This window comes from Acinonyx jubatus, chromosome C2, assembly GCF_027475565.1.
Source record: "Acinonyx jubatus isolate Ajub_Pintada_27869175 chromosome C2, VMU_Ajub_asm_v1.0, whole genome shotgun sequence".
Lineage (NCBI taxonomy): Eukaryota > Metazoa > Chordata > Mammalia > Carnivora > Felidae > Acinonyx > Acinonyx jubatus.
Window position 1 is genome coordinate 60,155,232 of NC_069384.1, and position 24,169 is coordinate 60,179,400.

Sequence of the window (24,169 nt, forward strand, 5' to 3'; positions counted from 1 at the left end):
TACTAAGGCAAGTAATTCATTTTAAATTATTAAAGTTTATTTCATTTTTTTTCAGACCCTGAAAAACTTTTCTCTGACAGAAATGACCCCTGGCAACAGTGACATTCTGACACCATGTGTGATGCACTCACTTGGGAAGTCTGAATTCCATGTCACAATGGCTCTGTTCAGATTACTGGTTTTATCATGCCTATAAGCACAATTAAACTACTGAAGTTTCCAATGGTCTTCTGTCCACTTAGTAAATCATCATAAAGAATATTAAGTCAACCAAATAAATTTGCTTCCATGTGACTCATTGTACAACCGGAGGCACGATATCAAAATGTATAAAAAAATGAAAAAAAAAAAACTTTTGTTAACAATGAATGTTTTCCGAATACCCTTATATATTAATTTTGGGCTAGTCAGTGGAGGGGACTAACAGTTCAATGGGTCTCATAAAATGAGCCTAAGGCAATTTGTTCCTTAGAAACACTGTTCAGGCTCTGAGTACAGAGGAAAGATCAAAACCCCAGAGTCTAAATTTGGGTTGACTCTCAGGCCTAGATGTCTAAAGGGTGATCTGCACTGCTGGTCATTATGGTTTGGGTAATTTATATGTCCTACCCTGGGCCTCAATTTATTTATTTCAAAATGAGATTATTGGACTTCTACTTACAGACTTTCTACCTGTAATGTTTGATGAAGCTCTACCTTAAAATCCCTTTCACCTCAATTATTAATCTTAAAAAAACGTTAAATGTGTTTCCAAAGTTCTTTGATGTACTTAAACGTTATTCAACATGATAACAGTACAATTCACTAAGCCTAAATTTTATCATTTTAGTTTTGCCTCAGAGGCCACGTTTTATGAAAGCCTTAATTTGCATCACCAGCAGCTGATTTAATAAAAATGAAGGGACCCCTTTTGGAAATAAATTAAAATCGGTGGGGGAGGGCAAAGAACTTTATGCAAAGAAAACACCAAAACAAACAAACAAACTCAGGAAGCTAAATTTAAAAGGGGTCAACAGGTTCTGAGTTCTAAAGAATGCTGTGGTCTTATTAGTGCTGAGAAACTGGTCCTGGCTTTTTATTCACTGAGAGTTGAAGTTTCTAATCACAACTTAAACCAACGGGTGAAGAGTCCATCCTGGAGTCAGGTAGATTTATCTTTGGAGACAACTCCAGTGTATGGAATGTGAGACACAACCTAAATGGAAAACTTCTGGAAACCAATTCACAGAAAAAGGATATAGTATGAATGCCCTCCTCATCCTGGTGATGAGAGAGAAGTGTAAAATCAATGAGGAGAAAGACTGAGAGATTGATACCTGATGCGATATGAGGAACAGCTCGTTTGCCTTTGACAAATTCCTTTAAAATTGCCTTCCTGTCAAAAACTTTCTTCAACCCCTCTCCACAATAAATGCCCTCTGAAAGAATGAATCCTGAAGTTCTGACTATTAATAAATTTTGTAATTGTATTAATAACAGTAGCTATTTCTTGATTACTATTATTATGCCAAGCACTGGAGATTACAAAAATGAATAAGAAACAGACCCTACTTTTGGAGACCTTCCTGTCTATGAGTTTGAACTGTTGTAGTTATGACAAAAACATGATAAGCATCATTTATCACTCATACTAGCCAAGCACTGTGCTCAGTGGGCAACATGCATAAGCTGTCTGTCCAGGCTCCCTTTCCATTCATCAGATACTCTGACTGTGAGATGATCTTGCTCTGTTCATGCATCATCTCTCTCCTCCCACCAAAAAAAATGGACGTAGCAGAAATTCAGACCATAGGTAGAGATATTTCAACAACTTCCGGACTATCTATAGTCAACACACAAGAACTATAGCCAATAGTGAAAGGGTGCAATGAACCAAAGTGAAAATGGAAGAAACCGAATCACCTTTAGTGCACTCTGTTGGACAGACATGGTGGCACTCTGAAAACCACAATGCAGTGTACCCTGCATCCGGGATTCCAACAATGACTCAAGGAGATGAATGTTATTGAAGTGTTTTGAGACTCTAAGGAAAGACCTTGCAGTACATTAAACTGCAAAACTTAGGAAGACATCATAACCTTCTGGATTTCATTACCAAAACATACATTTTCATCTAAAATTAAAAAAAAAAAAAGATTGACTTTTCTCCTAGTATTTCACAACCTTTGAGTGCAGCATTAAAATGCTTTTCTTTTATCCCCCACCAACTATAAGCTTCTGTTTTCTTACCCTGGGCGTCTGAATCTTTTATATGCTCGGGTTCTATTCACTGCCTGTTATTCAGACATTGAAATCCCAAGTGTTAATTGTTCTTCCAAGTACATTGACAAAACAGCAGCTAAATAAGGGTAGACCAGACTGTGGTAGACTCTGACATGCATTTATGGAACAATGGGGCTCTGAGAGACAGCCTTGTAGCTCACGGGAAGACATAAGATGTGCTATTTTGACTGCTTCATAGCAGAATGGGGAACACACGCACACAAGGGAATTATGCATTTTACTTAGTTTTGCCCAAAGTCCTCAAGGCAACAGAATCTTGTGATGTCATCATGAACTTTTTTTCTATCCATTTCCATTGACACAAAGGCTAAAAATTTCTAATGACATCACAAAGGAAAAAGGAATCTATTTTGATTCCATAAGAAATCTATTACCTTCCATGAGACTTAAACAAAAATGTGAGAATCCTTCCTGTCAGGGTGTATGTCACTGTGCGGATTCACAGTGGGTGACACCCTCCCTAATGCAATTCAAACCAGGCAAAAAAAAAAAAAGAGGATTCACAATTTGGGTTGAATAAAAAAGACATATTGAATATTGTTCCCAGCAAATTTTCTTTTTTTATAGAAGGAAATCATTTAAACATATATTTCTTCAGGGATATTCAAATTTTTACTCATGCTTGGTTACTATGTTACCAATGTTTTTGTCTTTTCTTGGGTTGGTCACAAAATCATAGAGAAAGAAGGTACAGGAAGCTTTCACTTACAGGAATGCAGTGCAGCTCAATCTTTTGTTTTTAAGGTGCAGTGATTTTAGTCTCTAAATGTAACTTCAGGCAGTCTGAAAAGAAACAGGTTAAAATCTCTTTCAGTTATAATTGGTATTTCAGATTTAATTAAAAATTAAACTTTCATAATGTTTCACCATCCAAAGCAATGCATTATCAGTCAAGCGTGGCTTTTTTTTTTCTGTTAAGGAAAAAAAAAAAACCCTCTTCCCAGACTAGTTTTTTAATGAAAAGAAAAGGATCTAAAGAGTAAAAAAGAAAAAAAAAAAAGCAATTCTGAAAAACAAAATATGCCTCCCTGTTTAGGACTTCATAATGATACGACTAGAAGCTCAGTACCTCTGAATTTTAGCTAAATTCTATCTGATTTTTTTTAAAAACTCCTAAACAACAATTTCACACCCTAAAGATTACATAAAATGTTAATTTTAGAGAATAAAGAAGAAAATCTATTATCTGAATACACATGTTGAAGGGAAATTAGGACTTGACATAGAATTGAAAAAAAATGTTAGATCTACTACTTTCAAGGGACTGAATTGGTGGTGGGGCAGATGGTAAAGTAGAGGTAAATGGACATATTTAGCAATACAAAATGCCCACTGCAGTGTATTGTGGGTTTGGCATGCCGTATACCACATCATCTATACGTATATCTCATCACATGCAGCTACTGCTCTGTGAAGCAGCACGGGAAGACCCTCAGGATTTGAACAGAACTTCCTGGTTTAAGTAACTGAACCACATTTCTTAATATGTATTTCCAATCTTCAGATTGGGAGTCCAGGCATTAAAATCTCCAACTACGTCATAAATATTTGGGCTTAGAATGTCACACTATTTTTTCAATCCTTTCTTTCTTCATTCGACACCATCTCTAAATAAGATAACAGTTAAAAAAAAAAAAAAGAAACAGACTAGATTAAGTCATCCCTATTTTTAGCTTTAGATAACTGACACTACAGGATTTAGAAAAATATAGCTTTTTTAGTGTGAAATGAAGATAATACAATTATCTTTCGTTTACTTCACACCATGGCAGTACATTTTTTATATATTTGTAGCACTAAATGTGGTATGTTTATGTCCACTTTCACATTAGTGCAAGGTAATATTTTAGTATCTCCACATATGAGAGCATGATCATAAATCACCCCTGAAATTGCCTCTATTATTAGAAATTGCATCTAGTTCCAACTTATGAATTCTATTTTCTTTTTCCCTTGAAGTATATGGAGGAATATTTTAGGTATTGTGTCTACTTGATATATATATAGATTTTAAATGCAAACTGGTTGAGATTCACAAAATCCATCCATGAATGGATCAGAAAAAAAATCACTGACATTGACTAACTAAACTTTTCCCCTGCTTCTCACATGCCTGAATTAGACTAAAAACGCACCAGTGTAAAGACAGAAATTATGGAGGCGTCACCAGGGACAACTGAATGAGAGGAGGGGAGTGCACATATTTCCTTATAAGGCAACAAAACATTCATAAAAGAAACTGACAAAAATAACTCATGCTCAGAATTATATGGAATAACAATAATCCTCGATAAATGATTCAGAAATATAGAAACTGCCCACCTCTATATAAATCTGAACTACCGATTGGTATTGTTCTACTCACCACTCAAACAAGGTTAGTGAAAAACTGATTCACTATCTAGTTCATGCAAGAAAATGTGATGAAAACTAGGCTGCATATTTATGTATAAACTATTTAACTGACAACTAGCAGTTCAATTTAATCAGTCAGATTTCCTTTTCCTCAATTCACCAGATGTTGAGTCAACTGAACTATCAGTTCAAAATAAGAAAGTAATTTCTATGAACAGACTGTCTGCTATGTTACATTCTCCTCCTTCCTCATGTATTCCTCCTCTTTGACCTTTCTCTTCATTTCTGTTTCTGCATGTTTCTTCCTTACTTTCACTTTCTTCCTTATTTTTTTCCCTCTCTTTTTTTTCCCCTTGGTGAGGGTAATGAAGCTCAAAAATAACATCTTGTATCCTGTTGAGGGAAACTTGGTCACAACTATCCTTCCAGATGACAAACTCATTCTTAAATGTCTGTTTCTCAATCCAAAGAAAACAGAGCAATTGAGAAAATAGAGACGCAACATCACTTACCACTACCAACACCACCACTTTTAATTCCCATGCTACATTCATCACAAGGAGGACTAAAGTTTATTTATATTATCCCCTAACCTCAAATAGGACCACAAATAAGACTAATAACAGGACCATTTTGTGGCACTCAGGCAAACGGCTGGGCAAAACAGATGGATCTTACTTTGCGCCAGGACTCAAAAAATACAGTCGCCAACTCACTGTTGGCGACTACATATCTTGGCCCAAAGATGGACCTGGAAGTGGGACCAGTTGTCTTTGATATGAATACTGTTCCTATTCATATCTGCCTCATGAGATAATCATTAACTCTGTCACTATGTAGTGGGGTTAACTATTGGATAGAAACTGGAAAAATGGTCATCAAGGAAGTGAAATATTCTGAAGGCATGTCGGATTAGATTAAGGAGCACAGAGTCAGGGCTGGAACACTTTTGGCACTACTGTCCACTTTTCAACTTCCTGTTTTTTTCAAGTTCAGTACTGTACACGGTACCCACCTTTAAAATAGTGGATTTCCAGAGTATGTGTCAACAATAAGAATATTTTGTTCTTGACATTTCAGGTTCTAAAATCTGCTAATTTTTTTTTTAAGTCACCGAGATCGACCTCGGTCATTATTAAAATTGACCACCAGTGTTAGACTTCTTTAATCAGGACAAAACTATGTAAGGCTTTATAGATTACAGTCAACACCCAGTGATGCACTGGGAAACAGCTCAGTCAGTAATCAATGCAAATTACAAAGCCCGGAAGAATGCTTCTCTTGGCAGAGACCCTTTAGCAAAAGAGTTGTGCATTCTGCACTAGTTAGAGATTCTGAATGGCTTTCCAGAGAAGTAGCAAATGCATTATATTACAGTAACCTATCCTGTAACTCACGAGTCCAAAAAACAAAGCCCTAGACAATAAAGAAAACTGAAGGGGGGTGAGGAGCTATAGATCTTAACACTGACTAGTAACAAAGGGCTGCTTCTGACCACACTCTACTTTTTAAAAATCTTCACATGCATACAAGTTTTAGGCATCACCAGGTCACAAAACTTCAAGAAAAGAACAACAAAGCACTCCAGTTTAGGAGGTCTATGCTAATTCAGGCATTTCTCTTAATGTTCTCTCAACGATTCAGCATCGATTGTATCTTGCTCAGATCATTTTTGAGAGTTTATTCACCTATGGTTTATCCATTCTGACACTGCTCAGATGATTTTTAAGAAACAAACCCTGTCTGTAGTCAGTGTAGAGGGAAATTATAATATTTTAAATATTTCTCTTAGTCTTTTTTTTCTTTTCACTTAAAATTTTTTCATTATGGAAAATCTCAAGCACATGCAAGAGTAGGGAGCTTAGTAAAATGAGCTACCATGTACTTACTCATCACCCATGGTCCATCTTTTTTTTATCTATACTCATCCACTTTTTCTTCTATCAGCTCATTTTAATGACAATTCCAGATATCATATCATTTTATCCACAAATATGTTAGTACGTAGTACTAAAAAATAATGACTTCTGAAAATCATAACAAATATCATCATACCATGTCAAAAATAATAGAGATTCTTTAATTTATTAAATATCTTAGGTCAAATGATTGAATTTTAAATGCTTTTTGTTCTTTGTTCATTTTTATGACTGGTTAGTTTGAATTAGGATCTAAATAAGATCCACATTACATTTAAGTCATAACTCTCTTTGAACTGATAAATCCCTCATTTTTTTATTTTAACTTTTTATTTTGGAACAGTGTCATGCTTATGGAAAAGTTGCAAAGATACTTCGGAGAATTCCTGTATTTTCTTCACTACCTAACATTAACATCTTATATAACCGTGGTAAATTTGTCAAAGGAAGAAATTAACATTGGTACAATACTATTAACTACATACTTTATTCAGATATTACCTGTTTTCCCACTAATATCTTTATTCTGTTCCAAGGGTCTGATTCAGGATACCACACTGCATTTGGTTGCCTTTTCTCCTAAATCTTCTCTAATCTGTGAAAACTTCTCAGGTTTTTCTTGTTTTTTTTTTATGACCTTGATAGTTTTGAAGAGTGGTGGTGGGATAATCCTCAATTTGGATTTGTCTGATGTTTCTCATGATTAGGTTGGGGTTATAGTTTTAGAGAAGAATGCAAATGAATGAAGACCTCTTCTTGTAACATCCTATCAGGGGGTACATGATATCCATATGACTTATCACTGGGGATGTTAATCTTGGTCATTTGGTTAAGGGAGTGTCTGCCAGGTTTCTCTTTCCTTAGTTTTAATTAGCATAATTTCATGATTTTAACAGTCTATTGAGGTGTAATTTACATAACATAACATTCATCCTTTTAAGTGTACAGCTTAAGGATTTTAAATAAATTTACAGTGAACATCACCATAGTCCAGTTTTAGAACATTTTTGTCATCCCAGAAAGATTCCTCATGTCCTTAGTCAACCCACTCTTACCCCAACCCCAGACAATAACTAATCAGCTTTCTTTATACCTTTACCTTTTCTTGACCTTTCATATAAGTGCAATCATACAATATGTGGTGTCATGCATGTGGCTTATCATACTATTTTTCAGAATCTTCTATGTTGTGGTATGTAGCAGCAGCCCATTCTCTTTTATTAACAAATAGTATTCTATTGTGCAGGTATACTACATTTTGTTCATCCATTCATCAGTAGGTGAACATGCAGATTGTTTTTAGTTTTTGACTATTATGAATAATTCTGCTCCGAATGTTCACATAGATACAAGTCTGTGTGTGGACATATGTTTTCATTTTTCCTGAGTAGATATCTAGAAGTGAAATTTCTGGGTCATAAAGGTAACTTTATTTTAACTTTTTAGAATGGTTAAGCCATTTCCTAAAGTGGCTGTACCATTTAAATTCCTACCAGCAATGGGGTGCCTGGGTGGCTCAGTCAGTTAAGTGTCAGACCTCAGCTCAGATCATGATCTCGCAGTTCATGAGTTCAAACCCCGAGTTGGGTTCTGTGCTGACAGCTAAGAGCCTGGAGCCTGCTTCGGATTCTTTGTCTCTCTCTCTCTCTGCCCCTCCTCCACTTATGCTCTGTTTCTCTCTCTCTCAAAAATAAATAAGCATTAAAAAAAATTTTAATTCCTACCAGCAGGTTCCAATTTCTCAGCATCTTCACTAACACTTGTTACTACATGTCTATTTTTATTGTATCCACTCTAGTTAGTGTAAAGCAGCATCTCCAATGGTTTTAATATCCTTTTTTCTAAGGATTGATGATAATAGGTATCTTTTCATATTCTTATATCTTCTTTGCTGAAATATTTATTCAAACAAAGTTTTAATTTGGTTGTCTTTTTATTATTGAATTAAAGAACTCTTTATATATTATATGAGGACAAAAATCCTTTATCAGATATATATTTGCAAATAATAAATCTTGCAAATATTTTCTCCCATTCTTTTCATTTCTTTAGTGGTAGATTTTGAAGTATAAAAGGTTTTAATTTTATTGAAATCCAAATTATCAAGGTTTTATGTTCTGTATCATGCTTTGCTGCCTTATCTAAGAACCCTGTCTAACTCAGGCCATGAAGACTTTTTTCCTGTTTTCTTATAGAAATTTTATAGTTCTAGCTCTTACATTTAGGTTCATGATCCATTTTGAGTTAATCTTTATGTGGGTATGAGATCAGGACATAAGGTTATTTTTTTCATATAGGTCTAGCACCACAGATATTTATTTTTATTGCATATAGTCTTAGCGCCAATTGTCCTAACACTATTTATTTAAAAGCAAAAATAATACAAAAAAAAACCTTATTCCTTCCCCCATCAACTTGCTTTGGCACCTTCATCAAAATCAATTGACCAAAAATATAAAGGTTAATTTTCTGAACTTACAATTTCATTCCATTGATTTATGTGCCGGTACTATATACTCTCTTCCTTACTACAGTTTTTATAGTAAGTTTTAAAAACAGGAAGCACAGATCATCTACCTTTGTTTTCCTTTCCAAAATTACTTACACTGTTCTAGGTCCTTTGCATTTTCATATAAAGTGAAAATTAGGATCAGCTTGTCAATTTTTACAAAAATGCCTTTATTCTTTTTGATGCTATTGTTTTTAAATTTTACTGTTCACTGCTAGTATACTGAAATACAATTAATTTTTGTATAATGCTCTGGTATCCTGCAAACTTGTTGAACTAATTTACTTGTATGTGAATGCATTCCTTAAGCTTTTCTACATAGCTTGTTTTCTGCAAGTAAAAAGTGTTAACTTTTTACTGTCTAATATGGATAACTTTGATTTCTTTCTTTTCTGTTCTTTTTTTTTAACTCCTTCCCTTGCTTTCTTTCCTCTCTTTTCCTATTTGTTTGTTTGTTTGTTTATTTTTATCTTTCTGGAAAAAAACCCCAGTAAAATGTTGAATAGAAGAGATGAGATCTGACAACCGTGCCTTGTTCCCAATCTTAGGATTAAACCAGAGTTTATGAGGGTTAAATGTGATGTCAGTTGTAGATTTTGCATAGATGCCCTTTACCAGGTTACAGAAGTTCTCTTCCAGTCCTGGTTTGTTGAAAGTTTTAGTCATGAATGGACAGTAGATTTTCTCAAATATTTTTTGTGTATCTATTGTGATAGTCATAGGGTTCTCTCCTTATTCTACTAATATGGTATATTGCATTAATTAATTAATTAATTACTGAATGTTTAACCAGCCTTGTATTCTTAGGAAATATCCTACTTGGTCAGGGTGTATAATACATTTACAGATTGCTGTATTTGGTTTGTGAACATTTTGTTGAGGATTTTGATGTCTAAATTCATGAGGGATAATGGTTTCTTTTCTTACAATGCATTTGTCTGGCTTTGATATCAGGATAATATTATTGTCATAGAGTGAATTGAAAAAGTGTTCCTTCTTTCTCTATTTTCAGAAGAAGTTTGGTGTTGTTTCTCTTTAAATATTGAATAGGATGCAGTGAAGACATGCATCCAGATTTTTCTTTGTGGGATGATTTAATAAGTCTCTTTCTTTACAATTATATATCTATTCAGATTTTCTATTTCTTCTTGAATCAGTTTCAGTACTTTGTGCATTTTTGGCAATTAGATGATTGTACCTAAGTTGTCTAGTTTCTTGAATATATTTGTTCATAGTATTACCTTTTAATCTTTTTAATTTTTAATTTTTTTAGGGTTGGTAGTGATGTCCCACTTTTATTCCTGATTTTGGTAATCTGTTATCTTCTCTACTTTTCCCTCCATCATTCTAGTTAAATGTCTGTCAATTTTGTTGTTCTCTGCAAAGGATCAACTTTTATTTTCATTGGTTTTTCTCTATCATTTTCTTGTTTTCCATTTCATTGATTTCTGGCCTAATCTTTATCATTTTCTTCTTGATTTGCATTCCATTATATATTTATGCCATGTCTGCATTTATCTACATAATAATATTATATAAGTGCAATTTATTTCTTTGGGTGGGTTTTAATTATTTTTGTCATTTCCCTCAACCTAAAGGATTTTCTTCAGTATTTCTTATAAGGCCGGTCTGCTAGCAACAAATTGCCTCAGTCTTTGTTTATCTTGGAATATCTTTCTTTTATCTTCATTTTTGAAGAACAGTTTTGCTGAATATAAAATTCTTGATGGTCACTTTTTAAAAATCTTTTTTCTTTCAGCACTTTGAATATGTTGTCCCTCTGTCTTTTGACTTTAATTGTTTCTGATGGGAAGTCAAGTTTTAGAGTGTTGTTTCCTATAGTAAATGAGTCTTTTTTCTCTTGCTTCTTTCCAGAATTTCTCTTTTTCTTTGGCTTTAAAAGTTTGACTAGCATGTGTCTATGTATGGATACTTTTGCATTTATCATACTTGGAGTTTGTTGAGCTTCTCATATGTGTAGATTAATGTCATTCATCATATTTGGCAAACTTTTGGTCATTATTACTTCAAAAATCTTTTTTCTGCTCTTTCTTTTTCTCCTTCTTTCCTCTTCTCCCATTACACACATGTTAGTATTCCTGAAGGTATCTCAGATCTCTGAAGCTCTGTTTATTTTCTGTTTTTTTTTTCTTTCTGTTTTTCAGATTAGAGAGTTTCTACTGATTTATCTTCAAGTTCACTGATTCTTTCTTCTGCTATCTCAAATCTGCTGCTGAGTTCCTCCAGAATATTTTTCATTTCAGTTTTTGTGCTCTTAAACTCCAGAATTTTTGGTTTTTTTTTAAATAATTTCTGGAGTGCCTGGGTGGCTCTTTGAGTTAACCATCCAATTCTTGATTTCAGTTCAGGTCATGGTCTTATGGTCATGGGATCAGGCTCTGCAACAGGCTCCGTGCTAAGCATGGAGCCTGCTTGCAATTCTCTCTCTCCCTCTTCCCTTCTCTGGCATGCTCTCTCTCCCTCAAAATAAATAAATAAACATTTAAAATTACTTTAAAAATTCTATCTTTATATTGATACTCTTTATTTAAAAAGTAATTATACTAATATTTTATTTAATTATTTAACATGGTTTTCTTTAGTTATTTGAGTATATTTACAATAGCTGCTTTCAAGTCTTTGCTAAATTTGACACCTGCTCTTCCCCCTCCAACCTAGACATAGTTCTATTAACTATTTTCATAACTGGGTATTAGTTACACTCATTTCCTTATATATCTGATACTTTTTTCCTTGTAAACTGACATTTTATACAATATGTTATAGCAACTCTAGCTTCTGATTTTTCCTTCCAGGGGCTTATTACTTATTTGTTTATTTAGTGACTTATCAATCTAATTCTGTGTGGTCTGTCTCCCTCAAGCTGTGCAGCTGCTGATGTCTCTGGTCAGTTTTTGTAATTCTCATTTTCATTTTTTAGGTAAACCTTGCCCCTATGTCAGTACAGTTTGTAATTCACATCTAATAATTTGTCTTGGAGGCAATAAGCTAATATTCCTTTGCTGATAAATATATGTATGGGATGGAAATGCATTCAAAGCTCAGACAGTTTAACATGTTTTCCTTGAATCTTACTTTTCACTGGCATTCCTCTTCTCTTTGCACAAGGCTCTAGGGTCAGCCTTGGGTATGTGGGTACCTTGGACCCTCTCTGGTTTGTGACACCTAGGGGCATGTGGTTTTTCATGTTCTACTCCATCAAGTCAGGACGATGTGAATTTTCATGGCTTGGCCTGTCCTGGAAGATCTATTGTTGTCAATGGAGTTTGGGGAAGGGTAAGTAATGGAGGTAGTCCCAGCTAAAATACCAGATCTCACTTATGCCTGTTGTCTCACCACAATTTTTAATATGGCCCCTTTTACTCTCAGAAGTATCCAGTTTGGGTGATATAATTTAGGATCTCCTTTTATATAGTGAGCATAAAAAATTATGATATTCCTTCAACAGATAACCATTGCCTAATTCTTTTCCTTGTAATGCAAGATTTGGAGGCCCAGCTGCAAGGGTGTGTATGGGTGGGTGGGGAGGTCCAACTGCCATTAGATGAAAGTTTCCATGATGGTTACATGTATATAGCAAATCCTCAATTGCCTGTTCCACTACATTTCTAAAAGGTTTAAAAATTTTGGAGATTAAGAATGTCTGTCAATCATGAGGATTGGGAGGTAAATGGAGGATGAGGGTGAAGGGGTAATACCTCCCTTATGGGAATTCTGCATGACTTTTTAAAAATTTTATTTTATTTTTTTTTAATTTTTAAAATGTTTTTTATTTATTTTTGAGACAGAGAGAGACAGAGCATGAGCAGGGGAGGGGCAGAGAGAGAGAGAGAGAGACACAGAATCAGAAGCAGGCTTCAGGCTCTGAGCTGTCAACACAGAACCCGATGTGGGGCATGAACTCACGAACCGTGAGATCATGACCTTAGCTGAAGTTGGACACTTAACCGACTGAGCCACCCAGGAGCCCCAATTCTGCATGACTTTATAGACCTGAGGGAAATCAGTCAAGGAGAGGAGCTAGAATTACATGTTTCAAAATGGATTGCTAGAAAATTTGGAGCTGGACTGAGCTAGAATAAACCCATTCCAAGCAATTATGGAGAACATGCCATCTAGATTTAATCTCATACAAAGTAGTAGCTCCAAGATCTCTATAAAGAGGCCCAAATACTGAAGTGAATCAAGTTAGTATTTTCCAACTTATTCACTCATAGTTTCCTGGCATGGCCAATCCATATTTCCTCAGGAACATACCAAAGGAATATACTTCTCTGGGAACTTAAACACTCTTGTAAATCAGAAAGTTCCCATATTGAAATAGGGAGCAATATGCACTTTAAAAATGATTTTTCCTCTACATAATGATCCACAATAAAATTCTCTTGAGAATAGATTCTTCTAGAGCATTTAAATTATGAATAGATTTACAAAATCACTCATCACATAAAATGAGATAAACACGTAGTATCTGCCTCTAGGATTTTCAAAACTTTTTTTTTTCTAAATGGAGATTGAAAGGAATGGGAAAATCAGCAAACTTTGTGCAGTAGAAATTCAGCGTGTATGATGCATCAACTTTGAATATCTTATTGACATTTCTGGATCAACATTAATCCTCCACATTTATAAAGTGTCAAAGAAATCAAAGTATTCACCAAACTTCATCTTACTGAAATGTCATAATAATTCACCTTTAACCCAGGAACCTGTAACAAGTAAATATTACTCTTTCTATTTGGAAAAAAAAAGGAATCTAATCCATAAGATAAAGCATGGAAACATCACATAAATTGCTTAAGGACACAAATAAGTCTGGTGATGGAGCATGTGATGAAATTCCCTCACCTAATGAGAATTAGACAATATCCATGCTGTAGCAAAGAAGAAACTGGAGCCTCCACCTCCCATTTGTCTGTATGTTATGGCAGAATGAAAATAAATGTTTAAAGAGGGTTTTTTTTTTTTTGGTCCTACGAAATGGCACTTCTCCAGCTAATTTCTCAGGTAAAGTGGGTGGACATTTTTTTGGCTGTGTGTTTTTCTTGGGCTTTACAATTTCTGCAATAGAATTTCAACCCAACCCCTAACTTGATTACTGTTTCTGCTATTAATTAACAAAAATAGCTGTTTTCCAGTCATACAGTCTAGAATTCACTGTTATCTCAATTAAAGGCATAACTTAGAGAAATAGTATCTATAAAAAATTGCAGTTCTTCCATTAGGGTTTAGCATGTAGAGATATTCTAAAATCTTCCTTTGAATTATATCAGAATGGAGTGTCATCTACCTAGTCTGTATCTTACAAGACTGAAAATACCAAATTACACATCACTGAGATAGAAGTATTCCTATAAAATATTCTTTGTTTCTCACAAAAGTGAGTATCTATCATTGGTATTTATGATATAATACAGTGATCCCTTTATATAATGAAGAGAATTAGAGGAAGACAGTTCTTTCTAGTCTGAGTATTGGCAATGTATTTCTTCAAAACATATGGTTAAGAACCCAATTTGTAAATATATATAAGACTCTATATAAGATGATTTTTTAATATATAGTTCTAATTCTTACATTTTTACCTTATGTTTTTAGTTTTCAATTATTTCACTTATATCATATATTTCTTTATATTTTATTTACATTCAGTTATATATTATTTACATGTATATGTATAACATATATCTACATGTCTTTTAAAACATCTTTCTTTCTTCTCAGAACAAGGAGATGTCCATCTACGTCTCTTTTTTATTTACCCTTTGTATATCAAGCCATCTAAAGTTACAATAAGATATCCCAAAATTTTAGATGCAATTTCAAAATGCAACCTAGGTCTTCTAGGAGCCAGACTTGATAAACTCATCTGTGCTTTTGTGGTGACTTTATTTCATTTCCTTCTACCTCAATGCTATTCAAATCAGATGTCTGAAGCGAAGTAATAGATTTGTATCATCAGGGTCCCAGACTAACTTAAAGCTTAGATAAGCATCTTTTTGTTAAGTCACCTGAAGGTGATTCTTGGCTTTCTGCGCAAGAAAAGAACATTATGGAACCTATTTCCAAATCATTAATAAAGCATAGAACATAGGGTAGTCGTGACTCAGTGTGCAGGATGTGTCCTGCACAAGGGCACCCAATCTAGGGGTGTGCTCCACTCTAGAAGCTATCCTCCTTGGCCCAAGCTGCATCAGCTGGAGCAAACTATTTTTATAATTTGCACAAAGGTGCTGAAAGACGTCACATTTTTCTAAGTTGTACTAAACATTTATGTAAGTAACAGAGGCCTAGGGTAACATATTTCTATAGTATTTCTAACAAAAATAATTAATTCCATTAATATTTAGCTGGCTTTCTGTTACATGTTACATAAATATTCAGGTAAGCCTCCTAGTAATGCCCTCACCACATGAACCTGAGTCTCTATGACTTGGACTAAACAGGATGGTAGTTATACATACAGTTTCTCGGGGAAACTAACTTTGAAACAGACTAGGAGATAAAGGATGCTTCTAACACTTTCACCATAGATGACGACAACATATAGCAGATCATATTCTCAACATAGTAAAGCTTTTTGTCCTAAGTTGAGTCAAAAAGTGGGTGCAGAACATAATGTTATTCATATTATTACTATTTCCTTGATTAAGCTGTCTCCAGTTTGGAAGTTTCAAACTGAGAAAGTGATATCAAAACTTCAATAAGTTCTGAGACAATGGATTATATGTGCAATGGAATACTTTGCCTTTAAATTTAGCTCATGGTGGGGCGCCTGGGTGGCTTAGTCACTTAAGTGTCCAACTTCAGCTCAGGTCATGATCTCACAGTTTGTGGTTCAAGCCCTGCGTCGGGCTCTATGCTGACAGCTCAGAGCCTGGAGCCTGCTTCAGACTCTGTGTCTCCATTGCTCTCTCGTTCTCTGCCCCCCCCCCCAACTCGCCGCAGCTCATGCTCTGTCTCTCTCTCTCAAAAATAAATAAACATTAAAAAAATTTTTTTTAAAATAAATTTCGCTCATGGCTTTCACTCTCCCTAGGAGACTTTATACAGTTAACTCAATGAATTATTTGCAAATGAGGATAATACATAACATATTTGTACATAAACTTTTCCTGACTACAAAATTATACATGCCCATTGGGAAACACACACACACACACACACACACACACACACACACACACACAGGAAAATACAGAAAAGTGTAAGAAGAAGAAAAAAAAAACCCAGAAAGTCTGATCACAGAGACCATCAATTACTGACATTTCAGCATTTCATTCAAACATGACAAATTTCAATCCCAGTTTGGCTTCTTTTTCTCCAGCACATCATTCAGTTGCCTCCATTCCCACTATTTGGTATGCACTCAACAATAATAATTATTTGTTACAAACTAATTTAGCAATGAACCACGTACTATTATACTTCATAGGTCTGTTATTAATTATTATTCATTCTTATTATTACTCATTATTATTGCTCATTATTACATGAGTTCAGTTTTATCCAATCATGCCCTGTGAAGATTATCATATGTAACAAAATGTGACATTACACAAATGTTAGACCATTTCTGTTCCATAATATGGATGTTAGAAATATGGATGTTAACCCATGGAAAACAAAAATAAAATGGTATTTTGATGCTAAAAAGTCAAATGTTGTATATGGAGGCCAAAGAGAAATTATTTTAGATAACAAGATTGTTTATTTTTATTTTTACTATATTTACCACAACACTATATTAATATAAAAACCCGAGAGTTAGCTGTGCTTACAAAGGTAAAGCACTATAAAAGCCCGAAAGCATGTATCTCAAGAGTCTAATCCAATTCTATCTGAGGAGCTATCCTCTTTCCGTGAGCTCTGTCATGTAGAATTACATCATCTCCCATGGCTCAGATTATCTCCAATTCATAAAATGCTTTAACAAAAACTGTTATGAAGTAGGTTCTATTTTATATTCACATAACTTCCTCCTCACTTTGGTTTAGCACGGAAATACACAATACATCAATATGTGTTTCATTAAGACAGTTGTTTCGATATAGTAACAAGCTGGGCAAATAGAGGAAGTGTGCTGGATGTAATTTATTTACATTTTAATAAGACCTCAGATGAATGATACCACACAGGAAGCTCATAGTAAGGTTAGAGAGAGTGGTGACTGACAAACTGCCTTGAAGTTTGGAAGCTGTAAATATTACTTAATCAATACTATTACTTCTGAATTAAGATAGGATAACAGTTCCACAGGGATAGGTATTGTGGTCTATGACAAACATTATGCAATGCAGACACTAAAAATTGAGGGGGATATAAATTTTCCAAAATATGATAAAATTTTAAGGTTATAACTTAGAACATAGATCAAATGCTAAAGTGTAAAATAGATATCTCCATGATATCAAAATCTCATCAAAGCCCAAAGGATAGGACTCTACTTCCTTAATACACCAAAGATTACTGCTAAAATTCCCATTTAGTAGAGATGCTAACTTCATGTTAGCATTTGGATTTCTCCTACTTTACATGTTATCTCTTGTGTGAATGGTTCTAAAAATCAGGGCAAGTTTTTTAATGAAATAAGAGATTCAGAAAGCAATGATTTTCAGTCTACAATTACAGTAGCCTGCACTACTCCTGTTTCCAAATGCTGGGCAAGGCCATCTTTGTATGAGACAAATTATCACTAATAATATTTCAGAAATTAATGTGCATGACATTTGTCTATCTGGTGTTGTTCCAAATAGAATTTTAAAAATCTTGCAAAAGTAAATACAACATTTAAGCAGCAGGTGAAGAAATAATGGTAAAGATACAATAAAACAGGAAAAGTATGAAGAGGCCAGGGTGAGGTCAATATACAAAAGGTGCATTGTAAATTCTAATACATTTGCTTGAATGCAAAACAAGACTATGATCATATTTATATTAGCTACTATAAACATAAATATTTCATTAGGATTTGCTGTCATGCATTTTTTTCTTGTTTACATCTTATCTACCAACTAGAAATTTAAGTTTCCTGAGAGTTTGTGATTTATGTTTTTCTCTACTACAATTCATAACAACTAGCATGATGCTAACTAGAAAATTGATTCTTGATCACTATTTGCTGATTTGATTTGTGTGAAATATAAAGAATCTGGTCAAAAGGGTATAGTTTTAAAAAATCAGATGCTCATGCATATTATATAAAAGAACAAAATAAAGAATTCTGAAAAATAAAATAAATTAAAACAGTGGATTGGAAAAACTAGGAACATTATGCTAAACTCCATTAAAGCAATAAAATTAATTTAAAAAAACTTCATTGAAAATAAATCAATGTAAGTGGACACTTAAATCCCACAGATAATACAGAAGACTCCCAGAGAAATGAAAACACAATGTTGGCGTCATAAAAGTGATTTGCCCCCAAATCACATATCATTTGTGTCATACGATATAAGAAGTGATAAAGTATGATTGGAAATTCCAATTTGCTGATTGTATAGAACATACGCAATCTATATTATAGAGGTCTATGAATTTTCTGAGACGGTACCAGGTTTTATAGATGTTCTTGATTAGAATCTGAACACTATTATTTCAGATGTAAAAACTCGTAATTTTGATTTTAAATAATAATTTTAGTTTTAGCAATTTTTAAAATCCACATTTTGACATGGTATACAATTGGTTTATAAAAGCCTTCAAAGTGTTCTTCATAAAATACTAAATGTGATGTTTTACTAGTTATGCAAGGACAATTTAATAATGGGAAATCAATTACTATAAATCCTTTGCTGAATTATCATGCTCCGAATAATCCTATGTTTTTAGAGAAAGAAACTATGCATCTGAATTCTAATGCCCAGCAAACAATTTCTGGCACATAGTGTAAGTACTGAATAAATGTGTGTTAGAACTGACCTGAATTGAAAAAGACATCACAATAGAACTCTATGTCCATCAGTTAGAGTTTAAAAATATTTATTCAAAAAGGCATGTAATGTACTTCAACACTCATTCTTAATAAACAAAGAAAGGGTTAGAAATAGTTTTCTAAAGAATGTCTTAAATCAACAACTAATATCCACCTTGTGACTACGGGGGAAAAAAAAAACCAAACAAACAACTAGAGACATTACCACATAATCAAGAACAATGATGCTTCCTATCTTCATGGTTACTTAGCTGTTTTGGAATTTCCAGTAATGAAACAGGGTATTAAACAGAAATAAAAAGGAAAAAAGATGATAATGTCATTATTTGCAGATAATTTAATGACCTTAAAAAACTCAAGACAAAAAACTTAACTAAAAAATTATTACGAAAGTTGAATAAAGTAGCTAGATAATAAATATTACACACTGCTATATGATATACAATGATGTTGTTAAGATAGTAAATCATAAGAGTTCTCATCACATAGAAAAAAAATTTTTTCCTTTTCTTTTTATTGTATCTATATGAGAAGATGAATGTTGGCTGCACTATTGGAATCATTGAAAATTTTTAAAAATTATGTAAAATCCTAACAAATCCTAACAAAACTATTATAAAGAAAATATGGCTTTTCTTGGAATATACACAATTCAGGACAACAACAAGGACATAGCATGCCTTTACTTAAGTATAATAAAGAATTTGGGTACCTATATGAATAGAAAGACACAATGTATTTATTATAAAACATTACATAAATAAAAACATACGATGCTGCTGAATGTGAAGACAATATTGCAAAGATACTGATATTAATTTATAGGTTTAATAAAATTCCAATAAAAATTCCAATGGAACATTTTTACAAACTGAATGCAGTAAGTTAATTCTGAAAAATGAGTAGGTGACAATACAGCCAAGTATCTTTGAAAAAAGAAAAATAAGGAAGGTTTGACTTAACCGATGTGTAAACTTACTATGAAGCTCTAATGGAAACAGTATAGAACCAGTGAAAGAACAGATAATTCAAAAATAGATCCTAATGTTGATAAAAATTAGTAAGCAATAAAGATGGTACCAATTGGGAAATGGTTTGGGGACAATTGATTAACTATGGGGAGCAAAATCGAGATGCTTATCACATACCTTAGGCTAAAATAGTTTTTGGAAGGAATAGAAAATTAAAAATACAAAATAAAATCATGATAATACCAGAAAAATGGTGAGTTCTTATCAGACTTCAAGCTGGTAAAAAGAAGATAAAAGCAAAGGCACAGTCATAGGGAAAGCAATATAATAGAATTGTGTTGCTTCTCACATCAACAACAACAAAAACTATTCAATGGAATATGAAAACTGGGAGAAACATTTTTACATTACGTTGACAAAAGCAGTGATTTAACATTTTAAATATCTTGCAAATCATCAAGACAACAACTTGAGTAAAGAACAGGAGCAAACAATTTACAGTAAGAAAAAAAAACAATGGCAAATAAGCATATGAAAGACATTCCAGCTCCATATTAATCAAATTGTTGCAAATTACAACAAAATAAACAAGGGTGGTTTTTGTTTTTGTTTTTGCCTGCTGAATTAGTAAATATTTGTAAAATAATACTATTCAAAGGAGGTAAGAGTGTACTTAGAAAAGCACTCTCATATACAATTTGGGAGGAGTTATCAAAAGAACCTTGAGAAGTTTACATACACTACCCCAGAAATCAACCTTCTAAAAATGATGCTGAAAACATAATCCAAGATGTAGATAAAAGTATGTGTGTAAGAATGGTTGTCAGAGTAGTAGGAAAAATGGTGGAAAATAACTTACATGTGAAATATGGAGAAGTCTAAAAGTTTTTGGTACATAAATAAGACATAATATTGTGCAGCCATTAAAAGTATTTCACGATGCTGAGAACTAATAATATAATTAATGCTAATTGAAAAAAGCATAATATTGACTATATGATCCAAAATTTTTAAAGAAAATACACACACACACACACACACACACACATCCACATCCACTTAGAAATATACATAAAATTGGAAGGAAGCAGAGCAAAATCTTAGAATTGTTCATCCCTGATTTAAATTTATGCACTATACATTTTTTCTATTTCCATAATTATATGCAATGAGCATATTTTATGTTTTAAGCTGAAAATAAAAACTCAAAACCTTTATTTTAAACCTAAAATGAATTTATATGTGTTCAGAACCCACTCGGGAAAACAAACACCAATAGAAATCACTTTTCTTATATATATGGAATTATTGTGCTCATTCATTTGTGGATCTCCATAATTTTGTGCATAAGGAACCTCTATTGAGATATTTGATTTTCTTATTTTATTTCCAAAGAACATAATATATCTCCTGAATTAAAAGCAAAGGAAAATAAAGTCACTCTTAAGTACCATATTTGACCACAATGCTCTTCCAATGCTCTGCTGGCCCTTTCTCTGACCACTTCTACATGAAGTTTACCTATTTTGTTAATAACTATTTTGGTATCAAGTTCAGTAATATTCAATCTGAGAATGTTTATCTAGCCCATTAAGCCAACACCAAGAAGTCACCTTCAACCAACTGTGACCAACACAGTGAATAGTGCATTTGATTTTCACATCTCCTTTGCCTGGAACACCAGCCATGCTGAATATTCTGAGAGTAACAATGGATGGGACTTAGATTTTTCATCAGTGCTTAAAAAATAGCTGCCAAAGTCAAGACATGCAGTAACCTTCTAAGTAAGTTTGCTGGCTCCATATTGTGTTTGAAGGCACACCCCCTCCAAACGTCTGCACTCACCATCTGCTACTCAACTGCAGAATAATGCACTCAAGTCTGGTGTTGCTTGGCATAGGCAAGGATAGTCAATGTCCAACTCCATTCAGACATGTGCACCATATCAGGAACCTTATGACACAGTCCTCAACATCAATGTAGCACTTTCAAGCCCCACTGCACATCAATCAAGTATGTATGACAGTCAAGCTGATAGACAAAATCTAAGCCAACCCTAAACACCTACTGTGCATGGATCTCTCCAGTTTGCCTGCAGCTCACCTTCTATTAAGACGATAGCTTTGGCCTAGTCTTCCATGCCAAAACAAGTCCATGGAGTCACTCTGGCAAGAAGAAGGGTCTATATCAATGTCAACGAACAAGTTCCTTGCTGCCGACCCTACCATCTGTCCTCCTGCTTCCCACCTACCTTACTTTATGTGGACCTTGATGAATGGGATTCTAACAGTCCAAGATTCTAGGTTAGCCAGCCTTTGCAGATGGGGTCAACATGACTGCCCTCTGGCCAAACACCCAGGGTGACATAGCTGAAGGTTACCAAGAGAGTGCCTTTTTGCAAATTTGATATTGGAAATAAAGCAAATAAAGATGTTCCTACCTGTTTTTGAGGTTTGGGTTTGTGAAGAGAATGATATGTTCAGTGCTTAAAATGAGGATGATTTCTCTTTAAATTTTTTGAAAATATTAAAAATGCTAAAGAATAAATCCCATTTCAACACTATGGATAAGAGAAGTAACGTAAATAAAAATAAAACTGAGGTTGTTTTAAAGTATTTACTAAGTAGGTTTGAGGAAATGACTTGAAAAATCTCAGAAATATGTAGAAATAAGACTTTATAATGTAATATTAATATAGAAATAGAACATTTCAATATACATTAGATGCAACAATATTAGAGAATAATGTATATGCTAAATGGAGAATAATAGCTTTCAGACCTATTCTCCATCAGTTGTATAGCACTTACAGACTTCATGGCTGAACAGTAGAATTTGATATAATTTTAAATATGAGTAGTTAATGGAGAAATCAAATTTTTTGATCTTAAAAAAGATATTATATGAAATACAATAAATGAATATTGCCTTAAAATTGAAAATAAACTGTTTTTGTGAACATGTTGACAAATCTTTTCAATTAGGTCATTACTAATGCACTGGAGACTGAGCCTAATGACATATAAAACCAACAGAAACACTACTATTTTCAACCCAACTCAGCTTAATAAAATGATATAATGATATGCCTTTATCTTTTCATTCAAGAGAAACTAAATGTACTTCTAGAATGGTCTCTGGACTCACCAAAAACAAAACTCTACCCTAAATTCAAAATATAGTATCATCTAGGCAATTTAGATAAGTAATAATTATAAAGTGAATTTTTACCACACCAGTAAGATAATGAACGTGAAAAATATGTTACACATATTAAGTATCATACACAGAATTATTCAGAGCTTCTATCTCAGTGTTTTGTACATAGTAAGCACTTACTAAATACTTGTAGAATTGATTAGAATTTAATTGAAAAGAGAGCTATAATGAGACTTCTATAAGTAGAATTCAGATCCTTTCAAGATCATGGGAAAAAGTTCAATCAAATTATATTACTAGGTACATCAGTTGTCTTTGATGTTATAAATCAAGATGAGTTTCTATTGTATCTAAAGAAAATTTTTGTAGGATTATCTTTGGAGAAATCACAGTGGAATAAAAAGCATGATTACTTTTAATTTCTAAATATATCCAAATTTTTTATCATTCTTTGGTCAAGTAAGATAATGCTATAGAAATCCTACATAAAACCCGAATTTACAATGTCCTGGCCTAATCATCTGGATAATCTCTTTGAATTTTCCTAAAATATGCTCCCATCCCATTTTCTATGGGAATTCTCCCACTGATTAACACAGAGAATGAGAATTTGGCCTGTGCTCTATAGACACCATTGAAATGTGGCCACCTGAGGCATGTAGGGAGGGCATCCAGCTGGCACGCCACATGTTGCCCTGGAGTAGAGTACAATGAGAGGGATATTTTGGCTAAGACTACCTGGACAATCTCTACAAAGGCCCTGATTATGAAAAGGACTTCAGTATCATCATGGTCTCTTGAGTATAATACGAGCCAAGGAAACTTCTGTTTCTAAGTTTATATATTTTACCAAAAAAAACACTTATAAGAAAAATCAAAGAAGCCTGGGCCATTGATATCAGAATCTGAGCATTATCCATATTACTGGGGGCAACTCTTTTGATTTTGAGAACCACAGACACTTTAAAATTGATGCTAAAGCACACTAAAGACTTGACCATAAACTGCAACATAGTAA

The 24,169-nt window shown here is 33.6% G+C and overlaps 1 protein-coding gene across 39 annotated transcripts in view; it reads right to left on the minus strand.

Annotated features, from left to right (window-relative positions):
- ZBTB20 (zinc finger and BTB domain containing 20) overlaps window positions 1-24,169 on the minus strand; it is a 762,566-nt gene that overhangs the window by 459,486 nt on the left and 278,911 nt on the right. For 33 of the 39 annotated variants that reach the window (XR_008298139.1, XM_053221857.1, XM_053221859.1 and 30 more), the window contains one exon: window positions 2,993-3,066. The exons of 5 other annotated variants lie outside the window; for them this stretch is intronic. The gene's annotated coding sequence lies outside the window, so the exon portion shown is untranslated. Of the gene's footprint in view, window positions 1-2,992; window positions 3,067-22,095; window positions 22,158-24,169 lie in introns of all 39 variants that reach the window. One more of the 39 variants, XM_053221852.1, reaches the window with a different exon arrangement.